The 8,721-nt window shown below is 46.0% G+C and overlaps 2 pseudogenes; one reads left to right on the top strand and one right to left on the bottom strand.

Annotated features, from left to right (window-relative positions):
- Positions 1-207: 207 nt before the first annotated feature.
- Positions 208-326, bottom strand: LOC134942708 (5S ribosomal RNA; annotated as a pseudogene).
- Positions 327-2,488: 2,162 nt separating this feature from the next.
- On the top strand, positions 2,489-2,607 carry LOC134934068 (5S ribosomal RNA; annotated as a pseudogene).
- The last annotated feature ends 6,114 nt before the right edge of the window (positions 2,608-8,721 follow it).

The following is an 8,721-nucleotide window of genomic DNA, read 5'->3' as shown; positions in this document are numbered from 1 at the left end:
CTCCTGTCCGCCGATCAGATCCTGCATGAGGAAGACTTACATCCGGCCATCTCTGCTGCGGCCCAGTTGCGGTTCCACTTCCCGGTCATCGGAAGAAACCCCGAGTCCACAACCTCCTCAAACCAGGTCAGTGATAGTTGTTGAAAGAGCAAGTAGTGGTGATACTGCTGTTGGTGTCCACCCTTCGGAAGAAGGGGAATAGTCCCTACTCTACAACACCAGGTATTATCAGGGAGTCTCCTCTCAAGGTACTGACCCGGCCCAACGCTGTTTCGCTTCCAAGATCAGACGAGATCGGGCATTAGCAGCGTGGTATGATAGTAGAGAGGCTATCTACCAATGAGAGTGCACCTATATAGAGATGGTAGAGTAAAGATTTAGAAAGATAAGGTCATATAGTGTGTAGATCTACTTTCCACGTTAGGCGGGGTGAAACAATTGTCACTCAGTGGCAAGGTGCACCCTGGATCGTGAATGAGAGTCTACAGAAAATAGTAAGAGGTGAAAGAAAAAAAGATGTTAGCACTTTTAGAATTAAACTGGTGGTCGCTAACCTTAGCGAGAGACCACGTCACAAAATATGCAGCGTCAGGTAAATTAGTACATTTAAATATAATTCACATATATATTCCTTTTTGTGCAAAGTAAAGCATCATCACTTTAAAAAACAACCTAAAAGGTATGGCACACTGTATAGAAAAGAGAATAAACGATGTGTGAAGAATAAGTATAATCTGCAATTATGGGGTTATCGGGCTATATTATGCACAGGAAATCCAAATTAGTTGGCTTGCAGTGATTAATTGGTGTGCCAAAAAAGAAGAAAAAGGCACCTATTGCAGTGATATTGGTCTGCAATGTATGTGATTATTATTATGAGAAAAATCTCAAATATATAACATGCAGTATTGAATAGTGGCCCTCATTCCGAGTCGTTCGCTCGGAAATAATCTTCGCATCGCAGCGTTTTTCTGCTTAGTACGCATGCGCAATGTTCACACTGCGACTGCGCCAAGTAATTTTGCTATGAAGATAGTATTTTTACTCACGGCTTTTTCTTCGCTCCGGCGATCGTAGTGTGATTGACAGGAAATGGGTGTTACTGGGCGGAAACACGGCGTTTTATAGGCGTGTGGATAAAAACGCTACCGTTTCCGGAAAAAACGCGGGAGTGGCTGGAGAAACGGGGGAGTGTCTGTGCGAACGCTGGGTGTGTTTGTGACGTCAAACCAGGAACGACAAGCACTGAACTGATCGCAGATGCCGAGTAAGTCTGAAGCTACTCTGAAACTGCTAAGTAGTTTGTAATCGCAATATTGCGAATACATCGTTCGCAATTTTAAGAAGCTAAGATTCACTCCCAGTAGGCGGCGGCTTAGCGTGTGTAACTCTGCTAAAATCGCCTTGCGAGCGAACAACTCGGAATGACCCCCAGTGTGCCAAAAAGTAATACGCACATAAGTTGATAATACTAGCCTGCGATATGTAAATTATGATACTGAAAAGTGCACAGAGAATCACAACTGCTTAATGTGCAGTGAATATGCCCATTGCAAAAAGGACCCCTATAGAGAGTGGCAGCAGCTTCAGCATCACTAGGAGGATCTGATCAGATCCCGGAAGTGAACAAGCCCAACCGGATCACAGCATGGGACCTGTACTTGGAGGATCCTGTATTATCACCTATCTCCTGACCCTGACATTTTGAGTATCACTTTTCTATCTGCAATTTTCCATCTACAATTGAAGTTTGAATTCCACTCTCTGTAGGGGTCCTTTTTGCAATGGGCATATTCACTGCACATTAAGCAGTTGTGATTCTCTGTGCACTTTTCAGTATCATAATTTACATATCGCAGGCTAGTATTATCAACTTATGTGCTTATTACTTTTTGGCACACTATTCAATACTGCATGTTATATATGAGATTTTTCTCATAATAATAATCACATACATTGCAGACCAATATCACTGCAATAGGTACCTTTTTCTTCTTTTTTGGCACACCAATTAATCACTGCAAGCCAACTAATTTGGATTTCCTGTGCATAATATAGCCCGATAACCCCATAATTGCAGATTATACTTATTCTTCACACATCGTTTATTCTCTTTTCTATACAGTGTGCCATACCTTTTAGGTTGTTTTTTAAAGTAATGATGCTTTACTTTGCACAAAAAGGAATATATATGTGAATTATATTTAAATGTACTAATTTACCTGACGCTGCATATTTTGTGACGTGGTCTCTCGCTAAGGTTAGCGACCACCAGTTTAATTCTAAAAGTGCTAACATCTTTTTTTCTTTCACCTCTTACTATTTTCTGTAGACTCTCATTCACGATCCAGGGTGCACCTTGCCACTGAGTGACAATTGTTTCACCCCGCCTAACGTGGAAAGTAGATCTACACACTATATGACCTTATCTTTCTAAATCTTTACTCTACCATCTCTATATAGGTGCACTCTCATTGGTAGATAGCCTCTCTACTATCTTACCACGCTGCTAATGCCCGATCTCGTCTGATCTTGGAAGCGAAACAGCGTTGGGCCGGGTCAGTACCTTGAGAGGAGACTCCCTGGGAATACCTGGTGTTGTAGAGTAGGGACTATTCCCCTTCTTCCGAAGGGTGGGCACCAACAGCAGTATCACCACTACTTGCTCTTTCAACAACTTTCTTTACTTTTTTCTGCGTTCAGGTCATGTCAATACAGATATTCCTAATTCTGCGTAACATCGAATAATAGGTGAATAATAAATTGCTTAGTATTAACCCGATTTCAGTGTTTTTTTCTAAGACATTTTGACCTCCTTTGTCGGTCTCATTAATACAGATTATCTGTACTGGTCAGGAGAAACGGGTGTTAGACTATTAAGTGTCTGCAGCCTTTCTAATCCTTCTCATGTGATTAACAGACCAGAACATTTTTAGATTATATTATATTTTCTCATGTCTTTTTTATGTTTACACTTTTCCTTGGATCATAGAGGGGTAATTTTTTAACTTTAGATCAATAAATATAAATTTTAACATTTCTTACTAATAACTGAACAATATTTTCTTTTTTCTTCAAGAGTGCGCCCACACAAGAGCTTTCTTTCTCTCCCTTTGTTAGTACTTGTACTCTCTAGCTCTGGGCGCACCACCAATAGGGACTTTAATTGAAAGGTTTCATTTTCCTTTCCAAATAACACAATTGTCCAATTTTTGGTTTCTCATAATCTTTGCAATTTATTATATACCAGTGCACGGTCGCTCTCCTCGTTCGACATGACCCACAGTGCCAGTTACATGCCCCATTTGGTGCCAGTTACATGCCCCACAGTGCCAGGCCCCACTCAGTGCCAGTTACATGCCCCATTTGGTGCCAGATACATGCCCCACTGTGCCGCCGCCCCCCCCCCCCCCCCCCGGTCACTCACCGGCCGCTTGTTGTTATGTGAGGAGAGCGCAGCGCAGCACCTCTCCTTCCCCTCACCGCTCCAGGTCTCCGGCGGCTGTCTGGCGCCGGTTCGCTAGCCAATCAGAGGTCACGGACCGGCAGCCAATCAGGAGCCGGTCCGCAAGCTCTGATTGGCTAACGCCGGAGACCGGACACAGCAGCGCTGCTGGCAGCGGCGGTGAGGGGAGGGAGAGACGATGCGCTCTCTTCCCCTCACATTTCGGGTTGACGGGGGCGAGTGGGGCATGATGCCCTGGCCGCCAGCGGCGCCCCCCTCTCCTGGGCCTGCCAAGGTGCCCAGGGCACGTGTCCCACTCGCCCTACCCTAGATACGCCTCTGGGCATAGATCACCCTTCCCCCATCTTCCCTTACCCCCCTCTATCCCCCATTTCTTCGCTCCTTTCAACTCTGTTATACACTGTTAAAAGTTGTTATCTATAATCGCGGTTTATAGACTTGCAGCACCCCGTATATATATTTGGATACCATATGTCACGTTTGCTAATTTCCTACTTGATGTATTTACTGATAGCTCTGCTGCCTATGTTGCCATTGCTGTTAACATATTTGACCATGTAGGTCTGTAAACTGTTCTTGCACTTGAGTGTTACTTATTTCTGAAAAATCAATAAATACTATTTGAAAAAAATAAAATAAAAAAAATGGAGAACACAAATGTGGAGGGTAAAATAGGGAAAGATCAAGATCCATTTCCTCCTAGTGATGCTGAAGCTGCTGCCACTAGTCATGGCAGAGACAATGAAATGCCATCAATATCGTCTGCCAAGGCCGATGCCAAATGTCATAGTAGAGAGCATGTAAAATCCAAAAAGCAAAAGTTCAGTAAATTGACCCAAAAATCTATATTAAAATCGTCTGAGGAGAAGCGTAAACTTGCCAATATGCCATTTACGACACGGAGTGGCAAGGAACGGCTGAGGCTCTGGCCTATGTTCATGGCTAGTGGTTCATCTTCACATGACGATTGAAGCACTCATCCTCCTGCTAGAAAAATTAAAAGAGTTAAGCTGGCAAAAGCACAGCAAAGAATTGTGCGTTCTAAATCACAAATCCCCAAGGAGAGTCCAAATGTGTCGGCGGGTGCGATGCCTGATCTTTCCAACACTGGACGGGAACAGGTGGCTCCTTCCACCAAGTGCTGGAAGGAGCACCCACAGTCCAGTTCCTTATATTCAATTGAATATGTCACTGTTGAAGTACACCAGGATGAGGATATGGGTGTTGCTGGCGCTGAGGAGGAAATTGACAAGGAGGATTCTGATGGTGAGGTGGTTTGTTTAAGTCAGTCACCCGGGGAGACACCTGTTGTCCATGGGATGAATAAGGCCATTGACATGCCTGGTCAAAATACAAAAAAAAATCACCTCTTCGGTGTGGAATTATTTCAACAGAAATGCAGACAACTGGTGTCAAGCCGTGTTTTGCCTTTGTCAAGCTGTAATAAGTAGGGGTAAGGACGTTAACCACCTAGGAACATCCTCTGTCAGGTTCTGTTTAGTTTGTGTCCCCGGAGGGGGCGCTAGTGGGTCAGTGGAGGTAGGATGGAAGAAGTGAGGAGGCCGGATTGGATTCCTGCGCATGTGCGCAATGTTGTTTATTAAACAGTAGGCTTTAAACAATATGGCAGCAGGAATACTTGATAACAACAGAAACAAATGCAATTGTGAATATGCAGCGTTGAAGCTGAGAGTCTATGGCAAAGTCTGTATGGTAAGTTCAATCGATCAGGGGATCGATGTGTCGGTATGGGAACCGATAGTTGTTGGACCGTGGAGCCAGCAGAGATGTTGGTGGGAATAGCAAACCTGGTAGCAATTGCAGGAGACAAGTGTTAAAGTTCTCAGTGCAGTTTGAATAACACTGGCAGCTTGCAGGCTGATGAACAGGTGTAGATGACGAGATGCACCTGGAGGAGAGTCTCTACTGCAGAGGGCTGGAGCACACTGTAGCTGGTAAAGGTGTGAAGCTAGAACTCAAGTGCAAGGGTTGCTGGTGCTTGTGGTTCCACGGTAGTACAGGAACAAACTGGAAGGCAAAGCAGGTAAACGGAGGAACTGGAGAACGGAGCCAGAGACACAGGTCATAGGAGTGACACGAAGTCCAGGACAAGGACTGACTCACCCTGCTGCTCCTGATATACCCCCCGGTCTGTTGGTATTGGTGGGAAGTGAATGAGGAGGTGCGGCCAAGCTCCGGATTGGCCGATGCTAAAGTCTGATGGAAACTGTCATGGCGGCGCCCATGCCGCGGCCCGGCGGGAACGCGGCGTGCATGCACGCCCGCTGACAACAGGAGTGCTCCCAGGCCCAAGATGACGTCCGGCGACAAGGCGACCAGTGGCAGCGAGACGTAGAGACCCCGGACGGGGACCGCACCGACGGACAGATGTAGCTGTGGTAAGTCGATTCCTGACAGTACCCCCTCCTTTACGGGTGGGCACCGAACACCCAGGTGGCTTGGAAGGATGAGTTCTGTGGAAAACATGGACCAACCTTGGAGCATGAACATCTGTAGCATTTACCCAACTTCTCTCCTCAGGACCATAACCAAACCAGTCAATGAGATATTGCAGACGACCGTACCGGCAACGGGAATCCAGAATCTTCTCTATTTCGAACTCAATGCCCCGTTGGGTTCGTACTTTGGGGCCAACTGGGAGAGCTCTTTGGAACCAATTCAGGATCAAGGGTCTAAGGAGAGAGACATGAAAGGCATTAGGTATTCGTAAGTAAGGAGGCAATCTGAGCTTGTACGCTACAGGACTGATGACTTTGTCAATGGAAAAAGGACCAATGAAGCGTGGTGCAAACTTCATCGATGGCACTCTGAGACGAAGGTTCTGGGTGGAAAGCCAAACCCTATCATTGGGTTTTAGGCTGGGAACTGCACGCCTTTTGCGGTCGGCAAAGAACTTGTATCGACTTGAGGCCTTTTTAAGGGAAACATGAATTTTCCTCCAATTAGCTGAAAACTGACTTAGAACAGAAGTGGCTGCAGGAACATCGATGTTTGGTAGATCTTGGAAATCTGGAACACGAGGATGTTGCCCATATACAGCGAAGAACGGGGTGGTCTCCGTGGCAGTATGATAGCGAAAGTTATGAGCAAATTCAGCCCACGGGAGCAGGTCTACCCTGTCATCTTGGGAAGAGGAAACATAAAGTCTCAAGAAGGTCTCCAGTTCTTGATTCACCCTTTCCGTCTGTCCATTCGTCTGAGGGTGGTAGGCTGGCGAAAATTTAAGCTTAACTTGTAGGGCAGAACAGAGGGCTCTCCAAAACCTTGCTACAAACTGAACTCCACGGTCAGATATGATTTCAGTAGGCAGTCCATGTAAGCGGAAAATCTCCCGTAGGAAGACTTGAGCAAGTTTTGGAGCGGAAGGAAGACCTTGGAGTGGAACAAAATGGGCCATTTTGGTAAACCTGTCGACAACTACCCAGATGGTATTGAATCCTTGAGAGGAGGGTAGGTCGGAGATGAAGTCCATGGACAGGTGAGACTAGGGACGGCTGGGTACGGATAATGGTTATAACTGACCTGCCAGAGACTGTCTGGGAGTCTTATGCTGGGCACACTTGGGACAGGATGCCACGAAGTCCTTGATGTCGACCTTCATTTTCTGCCACCAATAAGTTTCAGACAGGAACTTGAAAGTCTTTAGGACACCAGGATGCCCTGTAAACTTGGACTGATGAGCCCAAGACAGCAATTTAGAACGAAGCTCAGGGGAAACAAAAATCTTGCCAGGAGGCGGAACAGGAGTAACTTGAGACGAGGCAAACACAACTGGATTCAAAATAGAATGCGGAACTGGATCGGAAATCTCCTCTTCGGATTCCATAGAACAAGACAGAGCATCAGCTTTGGAATTCTGAGAACCTGGACGGAAATTAAGCTTAAAGTTGAAACGAGAGAAGAACATTGCCCACCGGGACTGGCGAGGATTAAGACACTGGGCTGCCTTTAGGTAGAGGAGGTTCTTGTGATCCGTATAGATGTTAAATGGGAACTTTGCTCCTTCCAGGAGATACCTCCACTCCTCAAGAGCCAGCTTGATCGCCAGTAGTTCTTGGTCACCGATGGAGTAATTAACTTCCGCAGGAAGGAATTTGCGAGAGAAGAACCCACAAGGGTGAATCTTCCCATCAACCCCCACTTGGGAGAGAACAGCTCCGACTCCCACTGTAGAAGCATCTACCTCCAACTCGAATGGCTTGTTAACGTCTGGTTGTGACAGAACTGGGGCGGTCATGAAAGCCTGCTTGATTTTCTGAAACGCAGCCAAGGCATCTTCTGACCAGTTGGAATGATCTGCCCCTTTTCGAGTTAAGCTGGTAATAGGAGCAATGAGAGTTGAGAATCCTCTGATGAACTTCCTATAATAATTAGTGAACCCCAGGAATCGCTGAATGGACTTGAGAGTACTCGAAATAGACCAATTGGCAATAGCTTCCAATTTTGTCGGGTCCATCTGGAGATCCAATCCAGAAATTACATACCCTAGGAAGGGTATGGAAGAAACTTCGAAGGTACATTTAGACAACTTGCCGTAGAGACGGTTCTCACGAAGACGTCGGAGGACCTCACGAACTTGTAGGCGATGCGAGGAGAGATCTTGAGAGAAGATGAGGATATCATCCAGATAGACTACAAGATATTTATACAGAACATCACGGAAAATTTTGTTAACGAAGTGCTGGAACACTGCTGGGGCATTACTCAACCCGAATGGCATTACTAGGTACTCGTAATGACCATCCCGAGTATTAAAGGCCGTTTTCCATTCATCACCACTTCGAATCCTGATGAGATTGTAGGCACCGCGGAGATCTAACTTAGTGAAAATGCGGGCTCCCTTGACTCTGTCAAATAATTCAGTGATGAGCGGTAGTGGATAGCTGTTTTTGACAGTAATCTCATTGAGCCCCCGGTAATCGATGCACGGACGTAATCCTCCATCTTTTTTTTTAACAAAGAAAAAACCCGCTCCGGCGGGCGAAGATGAAGGGCGGATGAATCCTTTCTGTAGATTCTCCCTGATGTATTCACTCATTGCCTCAGTTTCAGGTACAGATAATGGATAACTACGTCCTCTAGGTGGCTTCTTGCCAGGGATGAGATCGATGGGACAATCCCACTCCCTACGGGGCGGCAGAACATCGGCGGCCTTTTCGCTGTAGACGTCAGAGAAATCTTGGTAGGCGACAGGAAGACTTGACTGAACTTTAACTTCTGAAGACCTCACAGGA

This window comes from Pseudophryne corroboree, chromosome 1, assembly GCF_028390025.1.
Source record: "Pseudophryne corroboree isolate aPseCor3 chromosome 1, aPseCor3.hap2, whole genome shotgun sequence".
NCBI lineage: Eukaryota > Metazoa > Chordata > Amphibia > Anura > Myobatrachidae > Pseudophryne > Pseudophryne corroboree.
The sequence above is the reverse complement of the archived record's forward strand: the minus strand, read 5'-3'. Positions and strand labels throughout refer to the sequence as shown.